This window comes from Nerophis ophidion, linkage group LG09, assembly GCF_033978795.1.
Source record: "Nerophis ophidion isolate RoL-2023_Sa linkage group LG09, RoL_Noph_v1.0, whole genome shotgun sequence".
Taxonomy (NCBI): domain Eukaryota; kingdom Metazoa; phylum Chordata; class Actinopteri; order Syngnathiformes; family Syngnathidae; genus Nerophis; species Nerophis ophidion.
The window spans coordinates 13,971,807-13,995,592 of NC_084619.1; the positions used below are offsets into that span (position 1 = coordinate 13,971,807).

General features: G+C 39.7%; 1 protein-coding gene across 2 annotated transcripts in view; it reads right to left on the minus strand.

Moving 5' to 3' along the window:
* The window catches only part of eys (eyes shut homolog), a 722,499-nt gene that overhangs the window by 164,555 nt on the left and 534,158 nt on the right, over nt 1-23,786 (minus strand). The window lies entirely within an intron of this gene.

The window sequence follows — 23,786 nt, forward strand, 5'->3', positions numbered from 1 at the left end:
AGCAAAGCTCTCAATTTGCCGGTCGATTTACGTTCCCATCCTCACCTACGGTCATGAGCTTTTGGTCATGACCGAAAGGATAAGATCACGGGTACAAGCGGCTGAAATGAGTTTCCTCCACCGGGTGGCAGGGCTCTCCCTTAGAGATAGGGTGAGAAGCTCTGCCATCCGGGAGGAACTCAAAGTAAAGCCTCTGCTCCTCCACATCGAGAGGAGCCAGATTAGGCTCTGGTCAGGATCCCACCCGAACGCCTCTCTAGGGAGGTGTTTAGGGCACGTCCAACTGGAAAGAGGCCACGGGGAAGACCCAGGTTACCTTGGGAAGACTATGTCTCCCGGCTGGCCTGGGAACGCCACGGGATCCACCGGGAAGAGCTGGACGAAGTGGCTGGGGAGAGGGAAGTCTGGGCTTCCCTGCTTTGGCTGCTGCCCCCGCGACCCGACCTCGGATAAGCGGAAGAAGATGGATGGATGGGTACTACTGCCAATATCTCTTCAGGAAAAAATTATTTTAATGGTGACAAATCCTAAAATTTGCAAACTGAAATCAGCTTTTGAGCATCAAATATCTATTTCCGCCTGCTTGCAGCACCAGAAAATTAACATTTTGATCATGTTTGAGAGGAAGCCTCGTGCTCTCCTGCCCTTCATAATGAGTCTGTGAATGTAAATGAGAGGCCGTGAACTGGACGGCGATGTCACGGATAAGAGGTTAATCTAGGCTACAGCTCCAAGATGAATGTTGTGATGTCCATGCCAGTCTGGGGCAGAATCAATCACGGGTAATCACCACGCAATCCATCGCAGTTAGAGTTCTGCTGGACTTGCAAGTGCTTCGCTGCGGTGTCACGCAGGGCAAAGATAGCCTTACAGGATCAGGGCGGCTGTACTCATCAGAGCAAGACGATGCTCAGCTGAGGCAACTTTTCAGCTCTCCTGCGCCTACAGGTATTTGCTATCTGTTGGGCACACTAATGCAAAGACGGTATGGTAATTGGGATGTGTAATATGTTGTATATATTATATAAAAACATATAATATAAAGTATCAGTATATACTGTACATATAGTAATATGTAAATATTACATGTAGGGGCTTCACGGTGGGAGAGGGGTTAGTGCGTCTGCCTCACAATACGAAGGTCCTGCAGTCCTGGGTTCAAATCCAGGCTCGGGTTCTTTCTGTGTGGAGTTTGCATGTTCTCCCCGTGAATGCGTGGGTTCCCTCCGGGTACTCCGGCTTCCTCCCACTTCCAAAGACATGCACCTGGGGATAGGTTGATTGGCAACACTAAATTGGCCCTAGAGTGTGAATGTTGTCTGTCTATCTGTGTTGGCCCTGCGATGAGCTGGCGATTTGTCCAGGGTGTACCCCGCCTTCCGCCCGATTGTAGCTGAGATAGGCGCCAGCGCCCCCCCGCGACCCCGAAAGGGAATAAGCGGTAGAAAATGGATGGATGGATATTACATGTATGTGATATTTTATATTGCTAAAAAGGTACATTTGTTGTGTACTTTATACCTGCATTATCCTTTACATCCTTACCCTTTCCATCCTTTGTAACTGAGCTACTGTGAGGAACAAATTCCCTTGTGGATCAATAAAGTTTGTCTTAGTCTAAGTCATGGGTGTCAAAACTCTGGCCCGTGGGCCAAATCTGGCCCGCCGTGTAATTTAATTTGGCCCTTGAGGCAATATCAATTTAGCATTAGAGCTGGCCCGCCGGTGTTATACGGCGTCGGTGCCGCTGTAACACTGCATTCACCGCTAATACTCATACTTGCCAACCCTCCTAATTTTCCCAGTAGACTCCCGAAAATCAGTGCCCCTCCCAAAAATCTCCCGGGGCAACCATTCTCCCAAATTTCCACCTGGACAACTATATTGGGGGCGTGCATTTAAGGCACTGCCTTTAGCGTTCTCTACAACCTGTCGTCACGTCCGCTTTTCCTCCATACTAACAGCGTGTCACATAATATTTGTGGCTTTTACACACACACACACACACACACACACACACACACACACACACACACAAGTGAATGCAAGGCCTTCTTGGTCAACAGCCATACAGGTCACACTGAGGGTGGCCGTGTAAACAACTTTAGCACTGTTACAAATATGCGCCACACTGTGAACCCACATCAAACAAGAATGACAAACACATTTCGGGTGAACATCCACACCGTAACACAACAGAACAAATACCCAGAACCCCTTGCAGCACTAACTCTTCCAGGAAACTTCCAGCAAACTGACCAATAATTAACGTTTTATTCATGCATTTTCTCTTGCTACTTCAAGGCTTGAATGTTTGGTTCATTCATTGTTATTTTATTTTCAAATGTATTATTAGCCGGTGGAAATGTTTTTATATTTACCTCAGAAGATTGCAAATAGAAAAAAAGGCATACCATTTTTATTTAAATTTTATTTGATATGCCATTGATATTTTTGTAATTATTATTATTTGAAACTGGATTTTGCATGTCACTAAAGTTATATAAGCCTTGCTTGTTCAATATTTAATGCAAAACTTGTTTGGGTCCCTATTAACCCTAATTTGGCCCCAAATTAACCCTAAAGGTTAATTTGTTCAACCTTGGCCCGTGGCTTTGTTCCGTTTAAAATTTTGGCCCACTCTGTATTTGAGTTTGACACCCCTGGTCTAAGTCCAATATTCACTCTGAAATATGCAGTAGTGTACAGTACAAAAGTCTAAGGTCGTCATTTGGATTTGTTGTTTTAGTGAGGCTACAACGATCACATTTAATCTATTTTCAGTGTCATGATCCCAGATGACAAGTTTGGACGTCTTTCAAATAAATAAATGGGTAATACTTTTAAATAAATAAATAAATACTTTTAAATAAATAAATAAATAAATAATAAATAAATAAATAAATAAATAAATAAATAAATAAATACATTTTTATAGCGCTTTTATAGCGCTTTTCTACTTTTAAGGTACTCAAAGCGCTTTGACACTATTTCCCCATTCACCCACTCACACACACATTCACACACATGGTGGGAGCAAGGCCCTAACCACGACCCATCAGGAGCAAGGGCGACGTGTCTTGCTCAAGGACACAACAACATGACAAAGTTGGTAGAAGGTGGGGATCAAACCAAGAACCCTCAGGTTGCTGGCACGGCGCTCCCTTTTCCTGTGTTTCCACCAATATTTGTGTGTTGTCACAGAATAATTCATCTTCACTTTAGTTTGAAGGAGCGAGGAGTGCACCTGTTTTCTATCGTTAATTAGGGTTGCATTTACTTCCAGTTCAACTTGGTCCTCTGCTCGTTGCTTGACCATTTTTTTTTTTTTGCTTCAGCATTTTCGTGCCGCATAGCTTTTGTTTTTACCTCCTATCCCTGTTTTGTGTGCATTTTTCGTCTTACACTACTTTCTTTGTACTGCCAGTGTTTTCCCTGATAAAAAGGGCTCCATATCAACACATCGCCTACCGTCTCTGCATCCTGGGGGCCAAACCAACAACGCTAACAAAGAATGGCAGACTATTTTTTTTTTTACAACTACAAAAATAAACATTATGAAAGGCTTCAGTGGCAAGGATGTGTGACAAAGTTAATTACTGAAAAAGGCGGCTCAATTTTGATTCTGGGCAAACAAGCAAGTCAAAGCTTTTCTTCCTGTCTATTACACACACTTGTTGAAATATTTTAAAATTAGATTTATGGGTAAAAACGGAAATGACCTAGCTTACCTAAGACACGATCATTTTGGGGAATAGTCAACAATAACAATAGATGTAATTTTTGCTTCATTCGCCCGACTTTTCGTATAATTCGGTTTTCAACAAACATTTTGAATGGCCATATGATAACCAAGATGGTAAAGGAAAACTGGAGCAAAAATTTCAAGCATTTTAACCTAAAACCAAATCATACAAAAAGGGCTGTACGAAAACTGAGGTTTTACTGTAGGCGAAAAGACGGAAGAGCTTTATTGGAGCTAGAACCAATCAATAATCCATGTTACCTTTTACTTTTACTTGAATTGTATTACTCATATTCACAATATTTTTACTCAAGTACATTTTTTGGCTACCCTACCCTCTTCTGCTGACACAAATGTTCTAAATATTACAAGCGTTATACAACAACTTACTCGTTTTAGGAGATGTGGTCCGACTATTTTCCTCTTTTCAAATCTACACATGGCATTCTGGACAGATGGAGGATGTTAAATTGTAAAGTGCGTGAGTTTTCATCAATATGTGTGGGCAGAGCTGGAAGGTCAATATTGTCTTTTGCGGTTCAGTGTTAAATTATCATACCACAGCTCAGACCTCCTACAACTTATATGGTTTGTTTTTTTGTCATTGACCAGGAAAAAACAACAACAAGCGTTTACTTCTGCAAAACTACAGTTAACATCTAAATGTCCTTATTTAAGCACACATGAGTGGTATTGTCTAGTAATTTAGTCAAGCCATTTACAAAAGGGGCCCTGCAATGAGGTGGCGACAGGGTGTACGCCACCTTCCGCTTGATTGTAGCTGAGATAGGCACCAGCACCCCCCGCGACCCAAAAGGGGAATAAGCGGTAGAAAATGGATGGATGGCATTTACAAAAGGTAAAAATGGTAGGCTAACAGGAGGTAACAGCTACAGAACAGCTAAGCACACAAGAGCACTGTCCTGTTTTGTGGTCATTTTCTGTTTGGGATTCATTGGTCACCATGACAACCAATTAGTTTTCACCTGTCATGTCACGCACCTGGTTCATTTGGACTCACGCACCTGTTAATCACCACAGCATTATTTAAGCCTGTAGTTGCCAGGCAGTCAACCTGGCGACATCACGATATTGCTCGGTTGGTAGAGCGGCCGTGCCAGCAACTTGAGGGTTGCAGGTTCAATCCCCGCTTCCGCCATCCTAGTCACTGCCGTTGTGTCCTTGGGCAAGACACTTTACACACCTGCTTCCAGTGCCACCCACACTGGTATAAATGTAAAAATTAGATATTGGGTTTCACTATACAAAGCGCTTTGAGTCACTGGAGAAAAAGTGCTATATAAATATACTTCACTTCACCCTCTATTTACCCTCTACCACCCTTGCTCCATGCTGATGATCCATGCTCTTTTCTCGTTCCCCGTAAGTTTTGTTATTCATGCCATAGTTTGCAAGTTTTGTTTTATGTCCATAGTTTACGTTATAGTAATTGTTTCATAGCCAAGTTTTGTACCTCCGCCGAGAGCCCCTTTTGTTTATACCCTTTGTTTTTGTTTGTACTTTTCGAATTAATATTAAAAGATGTCATTACCTTCACGCCATGTCCGGTCCAGTCGTTTTGCATCACGGGAAAACAAACCGCACCAAAGTCCAAGTTTTGACAAGCACACACATTCGTTGTGTCCTTGAGCAAGACACTTCACCCCTGCTCCTGATGGGTCCTGGTTAGGGCCTTGCATGGCAGCTCCCGCCACCAGTGTGTGAATGGGTGAATGTGGAAATAGTGTAAAAGCGCTTTGAGTACCTGAAGGTAGAAAAGCGCTACACAAGTACAACCCATTTACCATTTAAACTATAAGTAGGTTAGATATAATAATTGATTAAAAAAGAAAAATATCAAGAGTAAGATTAACTCAGTTATTTGAGTAGGCCCCTCTGTAGTGGAAAAATTGGACCATGATGTCAAAAAGATTAAAAAACCCTGATTTCAACCACAGTACAGTAATCTATTTATTTATATCTGCACCTTATTGCTCTTTTATCCTGCACTACAACGAGCTAATGCAACACAATGTCATTCTTATCTGTATCGTAAAGTTCAAATTTGAATGACAATAAAAGGACGTCTCTGTGTCCGTCTAAAAGTGTTTTAAATGAGATTAAAACCATTTTAGGTCCCCTTTAACTTCCTGAATAGAATAGGAAACATAAAGAAATAACAATTTTGGCTCATGTCCATCCATCCATTTTCTATACCACTTGTCCTCATAAGGCACCCGAGCCTACTCCGGGAAAAAGACTGATCTCCAGGTAATCAGGGGTGTAACGGTATGTGTATTTGTATTGAACCGTTTCGGTACGGGGGTTTCGGTCCGAACGAGTTTCTAAGCTAAAGTCTTAACAAGCTGCTTTGCTTCTTCTGCCTCAGTCTCAGCACCCAGCATTGTTCTACCCATTCAACGATCTGATTGGTTACATATATAGAGGTAACAGCCAATCAGCAGTGCGTATTCAGAGCGCATGTAGTAAATGCTTTAGCGTCGAGCAGATATGTGTTTAGCAGGTGAGCATAAGACAGCTTACTCTCCCCAAATGATAATAAGTGCATCCCAAGTGCAGGACTAATAGACTCAAAAACTCCTTTGTCCCACACGCCATTAGACTGTACAACTCCTCTCTGGGGCGGAGGGTGGGGGGTACTAGGATGACAGGGGATGCAAAACAATAACAGTGCAGTGCGTTTTCTCGACATGGTGCCTACTTTCTCTTGTTATTGTCTTATTTTACTGTTGTATTTTTATTCCCATTGTTGCTTTTTATTTTTTATTCTTATTGTAATATTTCTCTATTTTGTTTCCATTTAAACCCCCATTATTTACTTTTTACTTTTTTTAAATTGATCTCAACTCTGTACACTGCTGCTGGAATTTAAATTTTCCTGAAGGAACTCTCCTGAAGGAATCAATAAAGTACTATCTATCTATCTAAACACCTCCCAGTCAACTACTACTAACATCACTATGAGCCCGTTGACCTTTTGGAAACTTAAACTGCAGCTCAGCTCGCTCGCTCGCTCGCTTTTGGCTTGAGGTGAAGGCTAATTAGCTTTTAGCGTAACGTTAGCTCATTTTGCGCTGTTTGTTACGGACAGAAAAGCTTTGAATGGCAGGGTCCCTGCTATCACATATTGATAAAAATAAAACATTTACATAATAAAAATCAACTACAGGCTTCCCAAATGCTGTGATAAATTAAGCATGATGAGTTGACCTGAAACTGTTTAATGTTGCACTTTTTATGTGTAGAAGAAACGTTTTGTCATTTTATTTAATCTGAGCAACAATTTGAGGCAGTTTAAAGTTGATTAACATGGGCAGAATTATTATAATGTTCCCAATATTAAAAGGATAAAGCCGTTGTTTACAAATTTGGTAAATAAATAACCCAAAAATGTATATTTTGTTGTTTTCTTACTGAACCGAAAATGAACCGAACCGTGACCTCTAAACCGAGGTACGTAACGAACCGAAATTTTTGTGTACCGTTACACCCCTACATGGAACACATACATCCATCCATTTTTCCACCGCTTGTCCCTTACGGGGTTGCTGGAGCCTATCCCAGCCGTACTAACAATTCACACCTATGAACAATTTTGTGTCCTAATATTACCAGGTTTAGTCTACAAATCAGTGGTCCCCAACCTTTTTGTAGCTGCGGACCGGTCGACGCTTGATAATTTGTCCCGCGGCCCGGCGGAGGGGGGGTTGGTGCACTAATTGAAAGTGTATTTTGTGTTTTTTATGTTGATTTAATAGAAAAAAATAAATAAATAAAAATAAATTAATAAAAAATTCTTCTGCGGCCCGGTACCAATCGGTGGTTGGGGACCACTGGGCTACATGACTGCTGTGCAAAAACAAGACTTTGGGCTTTTGCGCAGTAATACAGAATACACACTACTGGATAAATCAAACTCGACTTTCTCCACACTGAAAAAAAAAATAAATAAATAAAAAATACTGACCCCTACACAATGCTCCATTGTTACGAGGTTCTGCAGAGCCGTGTCTGGCGTAGCTATCAAAATGTCCCTCCGCAACAAAAGAGAGTGTATACATGTGCGAGCAGGTGTAGGGAACAAAAGAGCTGGCAGGACAATGCAGAGCTCACAGTCGATGTTAAGGGTCAGCTCAATCCAGCAGCGAGTGACTTCTGTTGCCTCCCTCCCTCTGAGGATTGGTTTTTATTTTTTGTTTTGTCCAGTAGCCATGGAAACACAAGTCGTTGTGTTCCACAATTCCCCTCGATAGCGACAGACGAGTCGGTATGTCCTCAGGCGACCGCTTTCATGTCACACAACTCATGGATAATAATAATAATAATAAAAAAAAGTATGACTCAGGAAGACATGACTCATCACTAATCCTATTCTGCTCGTAAAATAAGGTCAAGTCCTAAATCCGTCACAATTCCTGCTTTTTGCTCTATTTTATGTAACATCATAACATGTCGCTAAACGAGCAATCAGGACTGTAATCACATTTTCAATCTTGTAATTTAATCAGTGCATCATAAGGAATTGTTTCAATATCATTAGAGTGGTAACTAAGGAGTGTTTTTAGTGCCGGTCTGAATATGTGACAGGCTAGTGGGGTATAAACGAGATGTCGGATTTGCAGGCTCTTATTTATTTTTTTTAATCAGGGTTTTTTTTTTTTTAACTGTATAAAAGACCGTGTGCATAAGAATAAGGGACGAAGAATGACTGTGACGAGATATGTGCAAAAACAACTTTGATTTTTTTGATTGATTGATTGAAACTTTTATTAGTAGATTGCAAAGTACAGGGGGCGCTGGCGCCTATCTCAGCTACAATCGGGCGGGAGGCGGGGTACACCCTGGACAAGTCGCCACCTCATCGCAGGGCCAACACAGATAGACAGAACACATTCACACTCACATTCACACACTAGGGCCAATTTTGGTGTTGCCAATCAACCTATCCCCAGGTGCATGTCTTTGGAAGTGGGAGGAAGCCGGAGTACCCGGAGGGAACCCACGCATTCACGGGGAGAACATGCAAACTCCACACAGAAAGATCCCGAGCCTGGATTTGAGCCCAGGACTGCAGGACCTACATATTGTGCGGCAGACGCACTAACCCCTCTGCCACCGTGAAGCCCGCTTTGCCTTCAATACCAATCTAAAGTATACCCGACTTTCAGCAAATTATCAAAAAAGAAAATCTACAGGTAAGCACGGTAACAAATTCCATACTTTTGTATGTACTGACCAAATTTTGTCTGTAATACAGAGTACTGATTCATTCATCCATCCATCCATCCATCCATCCATTTTCTACCGCTTATTCCCTTTTGGGGTCGCGGGGGGCGCTGGCGCCTATCTCAGCTACAATCGGGCGGAAGGCGGGGTACACCCTGGACAAGTCGCCACCTCATCGCAGGGCCAACACAGATAGACAGACAACATTCACACTCACATTCACACACTAGGGCCAATTTAGTGTTGCCAATCAACCTATCCCCAGGTGCATGTCTTTGGAAGTGGGAGGAAGCCGGAGTACCCGGAGGGAACCCACGCATTCACGGGGAGAACATGCAAACTCCACACAGAAAGATCCCGAGCCTGGATTTGAACCCAGGACTGCAGGACCTTTGTATTGTGAGGCAGACGCACTAACCCCTCTGCCACTGTGAAGCCCTGATTCATTCATTCATTATCAAATAAATTATCTGTAAACCTGGAAAACACTAGTTGTATGGTATTTGGTAATAAAAGAAAGGTAGAAGTTAGTTTATCCATAAACAATGTGGAAAAATTGTGGTGTCTGAAATCAGATGTCTTGGGGTCATCCTTGCTAAAAAGTTGACATGGAAAGCTCACACTGCAAAAAGTCAGTGTTCAAAAGCAAGAAAAAATAATACAAAAATTAGTTTTTTTTTACTTGAACTAAGCAAAATTATCTGCCAATAGAACAAGAAAATTTGGCTTGTCACGACTTTCCAAAACAAGTAAAATTAGCTAACCTCAATGAACCCAACAATACCTTAAAGGGGAACATTATCACCAAACCTATGCAAGCGTCAATATATACCTTGATGTTGCAGAAAAAAGAACATGTATTTTTTTAACCGATTTCCGAACTCTAAATGGGTGAATTTTGACAAATTAAACGCCTTTCTGTGAACGGTCTTTTAGTGATGACGTCAGAACGTGACGTCACCGAGGTAACACACCCGCCATATTCATTTTCACATTACAAACACCAGGTCTCAGCTCTGTTATTTTCAGTTTTTTCGACTATTTTTTGGAACCTTGGAGACATCATGCCTCGTCGGTGTGTTGTCGGAGGGTGTAACAACACTAACAGGGAGGGATTCAAGTTGCACCACTGGCAAGAAATCTGCCGCCAGACCCCCATTGAATGTACCAGAGTGTCTGCACATTTGACCGGCGATGCTAAGACAGACATGGCACAGAGATGTATGGATAACCTGCAGATGCATTTGCAACGATTAAGTCAACGAAATCACAAAGGTGAGTTTTGTTGATGTTATTGACTTATGTGCTAATCAGACATATTTGGTCACGGCATGACTGCCAGCTAATCGAAGCTAACATCCTACGCTAATCGATGCTAACATGCTATTTATGCTAGCTGTATGTACATTTGAAACTAGATACCCACATTTAATGCGAAACAAACACTTACCAATCGACGGATTTAAGTTGCTCCAGTGTCACAAGATGCGAAAGTCCTGATCGTTTGGTCTGCACATTTTACAGGCGATGCTAATAAGGCAGCCATGCTATGGGCCACTTCATTAGGTACACCCACGCTATGGCCGAATAGCGTCAATAGCTATTCGCTGAATACCTTCAATTTCTTCTTCAATTTTGTTTTCGCTATCTGCCTCCATACTCCGGCCATCTGTTTCAATACATGCGTAATCTGTTGAATCGTTTAACCGCTGAAATCCGAGTCTGAATCCAAGCTAATGTCGCTATATCTTGCTGTGGTAACCGCCATGTTGTTTGTATTGGCAGCCCTGTATGACGTCACAGGGAAATGGATAGTGGTTTTGAAGACAGCGAAAATAAGGCACTATAAAGCTTTATTTAGGGATATTCCGGGAATGGTAAAATTTTGAAAAAAATTTTTCAAAAAAATACAACAAGCCACTGGAAACTGATTTTTATTGTTTTTAACCCTTTTGAAATTGTGATAATGTTCCCCTTTAAGATAAATATATTTTCACTAACAACAAGTGCACTTTTCTTGGTAGAAAAAAAAAAAGCCCTTTTTGCTCAATTTGTTGAAAAATATTCTTAAATAAGTAAATGCTGGTGCCATTATCTTGACATAGTGATATGCGTTCGGCATCATGATTTTTTTCCCATGCTTGAGGTATTAAACTATTACTTTAAAAAAGTAATTTTATACTTGTGAGTGTTAATGACACAGTCGATATTCTAGTTTCAAGCATGTTTTACTCAATATAGGTCATAAAATCTCAGCTAAAAGCTGTAATATCTTACTGAGATAATTTCGGACCAAAACCCTTAAAACAAGTAAAACACTCTAACATAAAATCTGCTTGGTGAGAAGAATTATCTTATTAGACAGAAAATAAGCAAATATCGCCCTTATTTGAGATATTTAATTTTACTTAAATTTCAGTTTTTTGCAGTGCATATATTGCAGGTGAAAAATAAGGTAGCTAAAAGCTTTTTTTTTTTTTAAACAAGGTTAAATACAGTTTCTCGTATAATACCATGAAAATACTATATTGCTCAATAATTATACCTTATTTCAGGGGTGTCAAACTCAAATACAGAGTGGGCCAAAATTTTAAACGGAACAAAGCCACGGGCCAAGGTTGAACAAATTGCCAAATTAGGGTTAATAGGGACCCAAACAAGTTTTGCATCAAATATTGAACAAGCAAGGCTTATATAACTTAAGTGACATGCAAAATCCAGTTTCAAATAATAATAATTAAAAAAATATCAATGGCATATCAAATAAAATTTAAATAAAAATTGTATGCCTTTTTTTCTATTTGCAATCTTCTGAGGTAAATATAAAAAAAATTCCACAGGCGAATAATACATTTGAAAATGAAATAACAATAATGAATGAACCAAACATTCAAGCCTTGAAGTAGCAAGAGAAAATGCATGAATAAAACGTTAATTATTGGTCAGTTTGCTGGAAGTTTCCCGGAGGAACTAGTGCTGCAAGGGGTTCTGGGTATTTGTTCTGTTGTGTTACGGTGCGGATGTTCACCCGAAATGTGTTTGTCATTTTTGTTTGGTGTGGGTTCACAGTGTGGCGCATATTTGTAACAGTGCTAAAGTTGTTTACACGGCCACCCTCAGTGTGACCTGTATAGCTGTTGACCAAGTAGGCGTTGCATTCACTTGTGTGTGTATATTATGTGACACGCTGTTAGTATGGAGGAAAAGCGGACGTGACGACAGGTTGTAGAGAACACTAAAGGCAGTGCCTTAAATGCACGCCCCCAATATAGTTGTCCAGGTGGAAATTCGGGAGAATGGTAGCCCCGGGAGATTTTCGGGAGGGGCACTGAATTTCGGGAGTCTACCGGGAAAATTAGGAGGGTTGGCAAGTATGAGTATTAGCGGTGAATGCGGTGTTACAGCGGCACTGACGCCGTATAACACCGGCGGGCCAGCTCTAATGCTAAATTGATATTGCCTCAAGGGCCAAATTAAATTACACCGCGGGCCAGATTTGGCCCGCGGGCCAGAGTTTGACACCCATGCCTTATTTCAATTATTGTGCAGAAATATGGGAAAATGCATATCACAGCAACATAATGCCTTTAATTCTTTTACAGAAAAGAGCAATTTGTATTATTTTCAAAGTAGGATATAGAGACCACACAAATCCACTCTTCATTAGGTCAGGATTATTAAAACTAAACAACATTGTACAATTGCATACTCTACTCGTGATGTTCAAACCTAGAAATAAAGTTCTTCCGAAGGACTTTCAAAAGTTATTTGTGTTCACGTCTGAAGATGAGAACCACAGAAGGCCGAATGACTTTAAACATCCAGGAGCACAAACTAATTTGAAACAACCGTGCTTGTCTGTTGCTGGTGTGAGCATGGAATTCTCCAAAGAAGGACTTAAAAAGTTGCACGAATATTTTTGAATTTAAAAAGAGTTACAAAAAGTAGACAACTGGCATCATACAAAAACTGATTGTGGATTTTGATTGGACATTGTGAAAATGCTTAAACGAAAATTAAAAAGCATGTTAGAGTTTGGGTGTTGGTGGAGGGAACAGTGATAAAGTCATCTAAAGTAATTTGTGTTAAAAAAAAAGGGGGCCGATAAATATAAGAATTCTATCCTTCCATCTGCTTCTTTCTGATCATGGAAATGTATATAAGAAACAAAAAGGTGAAAGTGTGAACTGTACGTGGCTTGTATACATGCATTTTTATGAAAGGAATACAACGAAATGATGATAATTTATTTAAATAAACCAATTTTCTTTTTTGCACGTAGTGTCACCTATGGTTATAGACTCGGTCCTTGCTCCAGCACTTGGGGGGCAAAAAGCCATACTCGTACTGGACTACCTGTAGGTAGTGTTGCAATTTATCATGTGTCAAAATGACACATGGACATACAGTATGGGCGAAGGGGGAATACAGTACATGCCCGTTAGCCTGTATGTCCAACTGACAGGGCAAAATATATTTTCGACTAATAAAACCTATGTGGACATGGGTAGTGTCAGTGCCTATTTTGTTCTTAATATGCTGCTTAATATGCTGAGGAAATGGGTTCCAGCATTAGCACAGCTGTCATTTTGTGAAAACGTATGGAGACGGTCGAATCAAATGATGAAATAATTCCTCATTCGTGTTTGCATATTGTGGACTAAATGTATTAAGTTATATGGCAATCTGAAATGTTTGAAACATTAGCTTATAGGCATACCTTGGGAACAATGTCTCCTCTTTAGTTTTGGGCATACATTAGGCTGCTAAGCATGCTCTATTTATTTTCACAAATACAACAATTGCTAGTGTTGGTTGTAGTTTGTTTTAATCTTGGTTTTCTGGTAGTGCTGACAAAAACCATATGATTGCCATTTGTTGTGATATTGTACACAGACATGACACACTTCTTCCTGAAAATAGTCAAATTCCTGTGTAAAATGTGTTGGTTAGGGACTTCTTATTGACAAAACACTTGTCTATTCAGTAAGGGTGTAACGGTACACAAAAATGTCGGTTCGGGACGTACCTCGGTTTAGAGGTCACGGTTCGGTTCATTTTCGGTACAGTAAGAAAACAACAAAATATAATTCTTTGGGGATTATTTATTTACAAAATTTGTAAACAATGGCTTTATCCTTTTAACATTGGGAACACTATAATTAAGTTAAGTTGTTGCTTTTATTAAATAAAATGACAAAACTTCTTCTACATATCAAAAGTGCAGCATTAAACATTTTCAAGTCAACTCATCATGCTTAATTTATTACAGCATTTGGGAAGCCTATAGTTGATTTTTATTGTGTAAATGTTATATTTTTGTCAACATGTGATAGCAGGGACCCTGCCATTCAAAACTAGGCTGCTACATTACGAATGATTAATGTAACTATTGCTGAAAAAATAGTACAATAGCAACAGGAGAGACTATTCATCCCTGAACACCATGGAGTTCAAGTGAAATAACAGACGGGACAGGGCTTTGCTGCCCCTAACACACACACACACACACACACACACACACACACACACACACACACACACACACACACACACACACACACACACACACACACTCACACACATCAAAATGAGCTAACGTTACGCCAGAAGCTAATTAGCCTTCACCTTATGCCAGGACTGCGAGCGAGCTGAGCTGCAGTTTAAGTTTCTAGAAGGTCAATGGGCTCATAGTGATGTTAGTAGTAGTTGTGACTAGAAGGTGTTTTTTATCATTTGGGAAGATGTGGCGACTTGTCCAGGGTGTACCCCGCCTTCCGCCCGATTGTAGCTGAGATAGGCGCCAGCGCCCCCCGTGACCCCAAAAGGGAATAAGCGGTAGAAAATGGATGGATGGATGGATGCTGTCTTATGCTATTCTGCTCGACACTGAAGCATTGACTACATGCGCTCTGAATACGCACTGCTGATTGGGTTTGTATGTAACCAATCAGATGGTTGTGTGGGTGCGACAATGCTGGGTGCTCAGACAGAGGCAGAATAAGCAAAGCAGCTTGTTAAGACTTTAGCTTGGAAACTCGTTCGGTACAACCCCGTACCGACCCGAAATTCCCATACAAAACGGTTCAATACAAATACACATAACTTTACACCCCTTCTATTCAGCTATTATGGCCCCAGCATTTCAACCCAGAGTAACAGGCAGTGGAAGTTGGAAGTTCTTTGGAGCAGCTCGGTCGATCGAGCTGGATTCGGCCGCGTATCTGGTAACCTCAGTTAGGGAGAGGGGGACTACAGAATTTTGACTGTGATTGCAGTACCATTTCTGGCCAGATTATTACATACTGCTCCTTTAAATTAACATTTAGTACCACATGAATGAATACATAAAAAAGTATGACAAATTGGTACCACTGAGAACTTATACCGATTCCCAAGTAGGGGGAAGTGGTACTGTATCGGTTCAAATGTGGGAAGTACACTTCCCTATCTACAGTTAAACCTACGAAAGGTTATACAACTTAGAGTTCAATCAAAGTTTTCAGATAAAAACTCTGATTTAAAACCGTTATGCATGATGTTAAGTGAGATGTCAGCAAACTTTGTCCAGTGCAGTAGGGTGTAATATGAGCTCTGCAATTAAAATCCGTACAGAAAATGACCATGTAGATACAACTTACAAAAACAAAAGGGTCCCAAATGTATCTTTTGTTTGTTGGTTATGCATTCAATATCAGTGACTAAAAGTTTGTTGGTTGCAATAAAAACTCATTTTATATTTCTTAGGTGCTTGACAGATGACCATTACCTTAACATTAACATCTCACTCATCCGTTTGTTAACTTATCCACTGGGTCTCTTTGTCGTGGCTGTATCTCTTTAAGACACTGGTGTTTTAAAGCAGTGGTTCCCAACCACCGGGCCATGGCCCGATTGGTACCGGGCCGCAGAAGAATTTTTTATTAAAAAAAATAATAATAATAATAATTTTATTTTTATTTTTTATTAAATCAACATAAAAAACACAATATACACTTACAATTAGTGCACCAACCACAAAAACCTCCCTTTTTCATGACAAAAACGTCACTTTTTCATGACAAAGAAGAAAAAAAAAAAAGAAAAAAAAAAAAAAAAAGGACACATACCCCCCCCTGGCCGCGGGACAAATTATTAAGCGTTGACCGGTCCGCGGATACAAAAAGCTTGGGGACCACTGTTTTAAAGGACCAAAGGGCGGGAGCACATTACACCAGTTTTAAATTCGCTGCATCGGCTCCTCGTCCGCTTCAGGGTCGATTTTAATGTTCTATTATTAGTTTTTAAATGTCTTCTTATCTATCTGACCTGCTTTTACCATATCAACCCTCGCGGATCCTGAAGTCCCCTGGCACTGGCCTTTTAGCTTTACCAAATACCAGGACAAAGACCCAGGGTGAGGTGAAATTTAGCCACTCTGGCCCCCACATGTGGAACAGCTTGCCATAAAGATTCAGGATCGCAAAGACTGTTGAAGAAAAAAAGAAAAAAAAAAACGCTAAAGACACCTTTTTAATCAGGCTGTTTATTGATCGTCTTTAACCATTGTTTTTTTAATTTTTATTTTATTGTGTTGGGTTCTATCTTGATTATTAATTACTACTATTATCTTAATGTAATCTTTTTATTAACTTATTCATGTAATGTTTATAGATGGCTATAATTTTAGTTATTCTCCAGTGTGAATTTTTTCGCACAGTTTTTCCTCAAATCCCCAGTGTCATGCCATGTTCTGATTTTGCTTTGTTATTGTTAATAGTGCAGTGTGCGTGTGTGTGTGTTTTCTTCTCTTCAAATTGTTTTTCCATAACACTTTATGTTGACCACTTGCCTGTGTATGAAAAGTGCTATATAAATAAAGTTTGATATTGTTAGTCTGAGAGGGACAAAAAAAACGCTCTTGTTTTGGGGAAAAGTCTTTTAGCGCCACTTGCTTGTTGACGTGGACAAATCTTAAAAAAATATAATATATATTTTTTATTTATTTCTGAGAATATAACATTGTTTTATATGTACCGTATTTATCGGACTATAAGTCGCAGTTTTTTTCATAGTTTGGCCGGGGTTGCGACATACTCCAGAGCTACTTATGTGTGAAATTATTAACACATTACCGTAAAATACCAAATAATATTATTTATCTCATTCGCGGAAGGGACAAAGAAAAGGCCGGAATCGTCACACACACGTCAACCAATAAGAATTCGGCGGGGGAGGGTCATGGCAGAAGTGTATCGTGGGTCATGGAATGCTAACGGCTATATGCTACTGCCGTAGTTATTAAAATGGATCATTTCATCGTTGGCGGTAACTTATAAAAACTGAGAAGGGCTGAACAAAAATGGCACGGATAAGGAGATCATGTACTCCAAATTACAAGCTGGACGTAGTGAAATATGCAGCAGAAAACGACAAGAGGAAGCGGCGCATACCTTTGGAGTTGGCAGTGTTGTTCAGAAGTGACATCGAGGAAGAAGAATTCTTTGGATTTATCGATTAGGAGTGACAGATTGTTTGGTAAACGTATAGCATGTTCTATATGTTATAGTTATTTGAATGACTTTTACCATAATATGTTACGTTAACATACCAGGCACCTTCTCAGTTGGTTATTTATGCGTCATATAACGTACACTTATTCAGCCTGTTCACTATTCTTTATTTATTTTAAATTGCCTGTCAAATGTCTATTCTTGGTGTTGGATTTTATCAAATAAATTTCCCCCAAAAATGCGATTTATAATCCAGTGTGATTTATAAATGTTTTTTTTTTCTTTATAATGCATTTTCGGCCGGGGCGGCGTATACTCCGGAGCGATTTATAATCCAAAAAATACGGTACCCATATTTCTTGTTCCAGTGTAACGGGTCAGCTTTAAATCCTCTTCCCCACTACCAAATACGGTTTTAAATATGGTTCCACACTTGCTTTCACTTTACACTGAAAGCAATGAAAACGCTATGACATTCGCAGCCACACAAAGCAGTGCAATGGATTTAATCAGCAAACCAAACAGATACTGGCGAGGGTAACTATAGCAACAAGAAGCAAGGTGATCATCATTATTGAGCACAGACAGGAAGGCGTTTCCAGATGTGCTTTTCTACCTCTTCTACGGACAGACAAAGAAATGGGCGGGTAGCGGCGAGGAGACCCGATTGTCGGAAAAAGCACTACAGGACAAATGTCGACAGCCCGAAGAGGTTAGTAAGGTGGGGGGAAGTCTCTTTGGAAGGACTAATATAAGAAAAGCGATTATTTTAATGAACGGTACACGGATAAAGGTTGAAGTGTGTACTCCATCCATCCATCCATTTTCTACCGCTTATTCCCTTTCGGGGTCGCGGGGGGCGCTGGCGCCTATCTCAGCTACAATCGGGCGGAAGGCGGGGTACACCCTGGACAAGTCGCCACCTCATCACAGGGCCAACACAGATAGACAGACAACATTCACACTCACATTCACACACTAGAAGTGTGTACTGTCAAGAAAAAATTGTTTGTGGTTTTAGTGTTAAAGTGGAATTGCAGTGAACATCTCTGTGCAAAACTTAGGAGGACTTAGATGTTAACTCCATCCATTCATTTTCTACCGCTTGTCCCTTTTGGGGTCGCTGGAGCCTATCTCAGCTGCATTCGGGCGGAAGGCGGTGTACACCCTGGACAATTCTTTGTATATACAGTGGGGCAAAAAGTATTTAGTCAGCCACCCATTGTGCAAGTTCTCCCACTTAAAATGATGACAGAGGTCTGTAATTTTCATCATAGGTACACTTCAACTGTGAGAGACAGAATGTAAAAAAAAAATCCAGAAATTCACATTGTAGGAATTTTAAAGGATTAATTTGTAAATTATGGTGAAAAATACGTATTTGGTCAACCATTCAAAGCTCTCACTGATGGAAGGAGGTTTTGGCTCAAAATCTCACGATACATGGCCCCATTCATTCTTTCCTTAACACGGATCAATCGTCCTGTCCCCTTAGCAGAAAAACAGCCCCAAAGCATGATGTTTCCACCCCCATGCATGCTTCACAGTAGATATGGTGTTCTTGGGATGCAACTCAGTATTCTTCTTCCTCCAAACACAACAAGTTGAGTTTATACCAAAAAGTTATTTTTTGGTTTCATCTGACCACATGACATTCTCCCAATCCTCTGCTGTGTCATCCATGTATCCATTTTGGTATAAACTCAACTTGTCGTGTTTGGAGGAAGAAGAATACTGAGTTGCATCCCAAGAACACCATACCTACTGTGAAGCATGGGGGTGGAAACATCATGCTTTGGGGCTGTTTTTCTGCTAAGGGGACAGGACGATTGATCCGTGTTAAGGAAAGAATAAATGGGGCCATGTATCGTGAGATTTTGAGCCAAAACCTCCTTCCATCAGTGAGAGCTTTAAATGGTTGACCAAATACTTGTTTTCCACCATAATTTACAAATACATTATTTGAAATTCCTACAATCTGAATTCCTGGATTTTTTTTTCACATTCTGTCTCTCACAGTTAAAGTGTACCTATGATGAAAATTACAGACCTCTGTCATCATTTTAAGTGGGAGAACTTGCACAATCGGTGGCTGACTAAATACTTTTTTGCCCCACTGTATATCAGCAGTGTGGTCGTTATTATTATTAGTGACGAATAATCTAAATAATTACTGTTCCCATCGTCGCAATGCCATTTGCCGTTACCGAGAATGTAGAGTGGCTCGTCACAACAGTATGTTGAATTAAGCTCAAAACGATTAAGGTTTCGGCCACACACCAGCTGCCTGGAGACATAGTGGCGGTGGGGATGGCGACGCCGTGTAAAAGTGCTGATGATGATGGGCTGGGTGGGCGGATAGTGTGAGTGCTCATGTCTCACTGCACGCTCTGACACACAAGACTCGCGATAATTGCAATGAGCCTCAGTCAGGGAAATTCAACGGTGGCGCTCTCAAACTGCAATTACCGTCACTAGTTTTGCTCATTGAAATTAAAGGTACCATATTTTACGGACTATAAGGGGCACTTAAAATCATTTTTTTCCCCTCAAAACTCGACGCGCCTAATGTAAGGAATTTGTTTGGTTGAGATTACCCACCTCGAAACTATTTTATTTGGCACATGGTGTAATGATAAGTGTGACCAGTAGATGGCAGTCATACATAATAGATGAGCGTAGGTTGCACTATGATGGTAATTTGATTCAAGAAAATAACACCAACAAATGTTCCATTGAAAATATAGAAAATTACACACGGCGATCAACAATCCATCAAAATATTTTAGTACGACTTTGGTTAGCCATGAAGCCGCACCGCTTGATGTGCTTAAACATACGAGTATTGTTATGGTGTGTGTATAAGGTAAGACATATCTAGCATGTATCTACATAAATCTTAAAAAATGGACAGCATCGTCGATAAGCTTCTTCTTTTTCTCTATCTTATTGTTATGGGACATTCATCCTCCACTGTTGCCATTTCTAATACAAAGTAGTGTAAAGTTCTTAATTATATAAATAAATAAATGGGTTGTACTTGTATAGCGCTTTTCTACCTTCAAGGTACTCAAAGCGCTTTGACATTACTTCCACATTTACCCATTCACACACACATTCACACACTGATGGAGGGAGCTGCCATGCAAGGCGCCAACCAGCACCCATCAGGAGCAAGGGTGAAGTGTCTTGCTCAGGACACAACGAACGTGACGAGGTTGGTACTAGGTGGGAATTGAACCAGGGACGCTCGGGTTGCGCACGGCCACTCTCCCCACTGCGCCACTACTGTAGTGCAAATAAAGCAACGTTCGAAGCACTTTTGGACAACACCCGGGCAGATAAGCAGTTAGTGTAGATCTGTGTGAATCATTGAACAATGTCAGCTACAGTGATCCTTCAAATTAAGAGGGCTTTGTTAGATAAGCACTGTCTCTTGGCTAATTCTTATGCTTTAAGTTGCAAGCAAAATATTGAGTTAAAAGCATTCCCACCATTAGTTAACATAGAAAATGTCACAGTAAACCTGGTAAAATCCTCCAAAAACATCTGGTCTTACTCACTAGCAATAGCTTATGGATAGAAATCAACATAACTTTGTTTTTCCAACCATGGGAAGAACAAGTGGATGATATTCATTGAATGAAAGAAAGACATCATCAAAATTACGAGGGGTTGCAAACTTGGCAAAGCAATTTGAGCGTATCACTGCTCGCCGCACCATAGTGAAGTACAATGAGTCAAGAATACAAAGAATGTTACAAAAATATCTAAAAGGTGCAAATGTATCTTTGAAAAGCTGCTGTTGGTGTCTTTGACTGAGAATTAGCTGGAAGGAGATACTGTAAAGGTCCACTTTACAATGTGATTATTATTACTTTACTTCATAAAGCTATTATAGTACATTCTATTGCAGGGGTCACCAATCTTTTTGAAACCAAGAGCTACTTCTTGGGTACTGATTAATGCGAGGGGCTACCAGTTTGATACACAAATAAATTGCCAGAAATAGCCAATTTGCTCAATTTACCTTTAATAAATTAATCTCTCTCTCTTTCTATATATATATATATATGCCCTGCGATGAGGTGGCGACTTGTCCAGGGTGTACCCCGCCTTCCGGCCGATTGTAGCTGAGATAGGCGCCAGCGCCCCCCGCGACCCCGAAAGGGAATACGCGGTAAAAAATGGATGGATGGATGGATGGATATATATATATATATATTAAAAAATGGGTATTTCTGTCTGTCATTCCGTCGTACATTTTATTTCTTTTTACGGAAGGTTTTCAGTAGAGAATAAATGATGAAATAAACCACTTAATTGAACGGTTTAAAAGAGGAGAAAACAGGAAAACAATGACAATTTAATTTTGAAACAGTTTATCTTCAATTTCGACTCTTTAAAATTCAACCGAAAAAAGAAGAGAAAAACTAACTAATTCAAATTTTTTTGAAAAAATCAAAAAAAAGAATTTATGGAACGTCATTAGTAATTTTTCCTGATTGAGATTAATTTGAGAATTTTGATGACATGTTTTGAATAGGTTAAAATCCAATCTGCATTTTGTTAGAATATATAACAAATTGGACCAAGCTATATTTCTAACAAAGACAAACCATTATTTCTTCTAGATTTTTCAGAACAAAAATTTTAATGGAGATTCAAAATACTTTGAAATAAGATTTAAATTTGATTCTAAAGATTTTCTAAATTTGCCAGAATAATTTTTTTTATTTTATTTTAATCATAATAAGTTTGAAGAAATATTTCACAAATATTCTTCGTGGAAAAAACAGAAGCTAAAATGAATTAAATCAAAATGTATTTATTATTCTTTACAATAAAAAAATGAATTTACTTGAACATTGATTTAAATTGTCAGGAAAGAAGAGGAAGGAATATAAAAGGTAAAAAGGTATATGTGTTTAAAAATCCTAAAATTATTTTTAAGGTTATATTTTTTTCTCTAAAATTGTCTCTGAAAGTTATAAGAAGCAAAGTAAAACAATTAATTAATTTATTTAAACAAGTGAACACCAAGTCTTTAAAATATTTTCTTGGATTTTCAAATTCTATTTGAGTTTTGTCTCTCTTAGAATTGAAAATGTCGAGCAAAGCGAGACCAGCTTGCTAGTAAATAAATAAAATTTAAAAAATATAGGCAGCTCACTGGTAAGTGCTGCTATTTGAACTATTTTTAGAACAGGCCAGCGGGCGACTCATCTGGTCCTTACGGGCGACCTGGTGCCCGCGGGCACCGCGTTGGTGACCCCTGTTCTATTGTACTGTTTGGAAACAATATTACCTATTAAGAATTCAGTTTGATTTAAAAAAAAAAAAAGGTATGTTGCATGTTTGTTAGATGTTAAAAATGTGTTTAAAGGGGGCAAAGAAAAGATTACATGGAATTCAATTAATTTCAATGTGAGACGTTGATTTGAGATACAAGTGTTTGAGTTCAGAGCTCCGTCATAGAACCAATTAAGCTTGTAAATTGAGGTACTATTGTATGGGAAACTTTTCAAAAACATTTTTTTTCCATTAAAATAAGTGTTAGTGTATGTACACCCTTAGGCAAGCGTTTGGGTGGCACAGTGGCTGTAATTGTGAACACTGAAACATGGTGGAAAGTCCCTCGCAAGATTTGTAAGTGGTACTTGGGGATTAACGGCGTGCTCACTGCTGAGATGCACAAGCATTACCCATCATTAAATACCACAAGGAAAGTGCCTCACTGGCCCCATAATGCATCTGGATGCTCGGCTACTAGGAGCCCAAAGAAGGCTCCGGCAGATGTTAAAAAGCCCACTAGAGTCCTGATCTCAATATGAGTCAGTGAGTCTTCCTAAATACTACGACCACCTTGCCTGCCAAGTACTTAGAACTATCGATTCTCATACGCATATTTGGAAATGATGTTGCGTTCTGCATCGTTCTGTTTATGTTATGGGAATTCTGCTGAGTAAGATGAATGACTCCCTTAAAAAGTAAGGTGTGGAACACTTTGATGAGCCAAAGCAGTACCAATATAAATATTAAAAGTAAATATGGGTAAACAAGCATCAGATTAGAGGGGAGACACCACCAGCATGTCAATGAAGGCGCTGGAGGCATCTGCTTAGCTTTGCAAAATTGACTGAACATGATTTCACCTTAAGGTCTCTAATACATCTTATATTTGGTCATTGAGTAATTACAGTTTTCATCAATATTCATAGTAATGCTTGGAGCAATATTTACTTTTTATCAGAATGAATCTTTGTTTTTTTATTTAATGGAAACTATGAATAGGGCTTTTG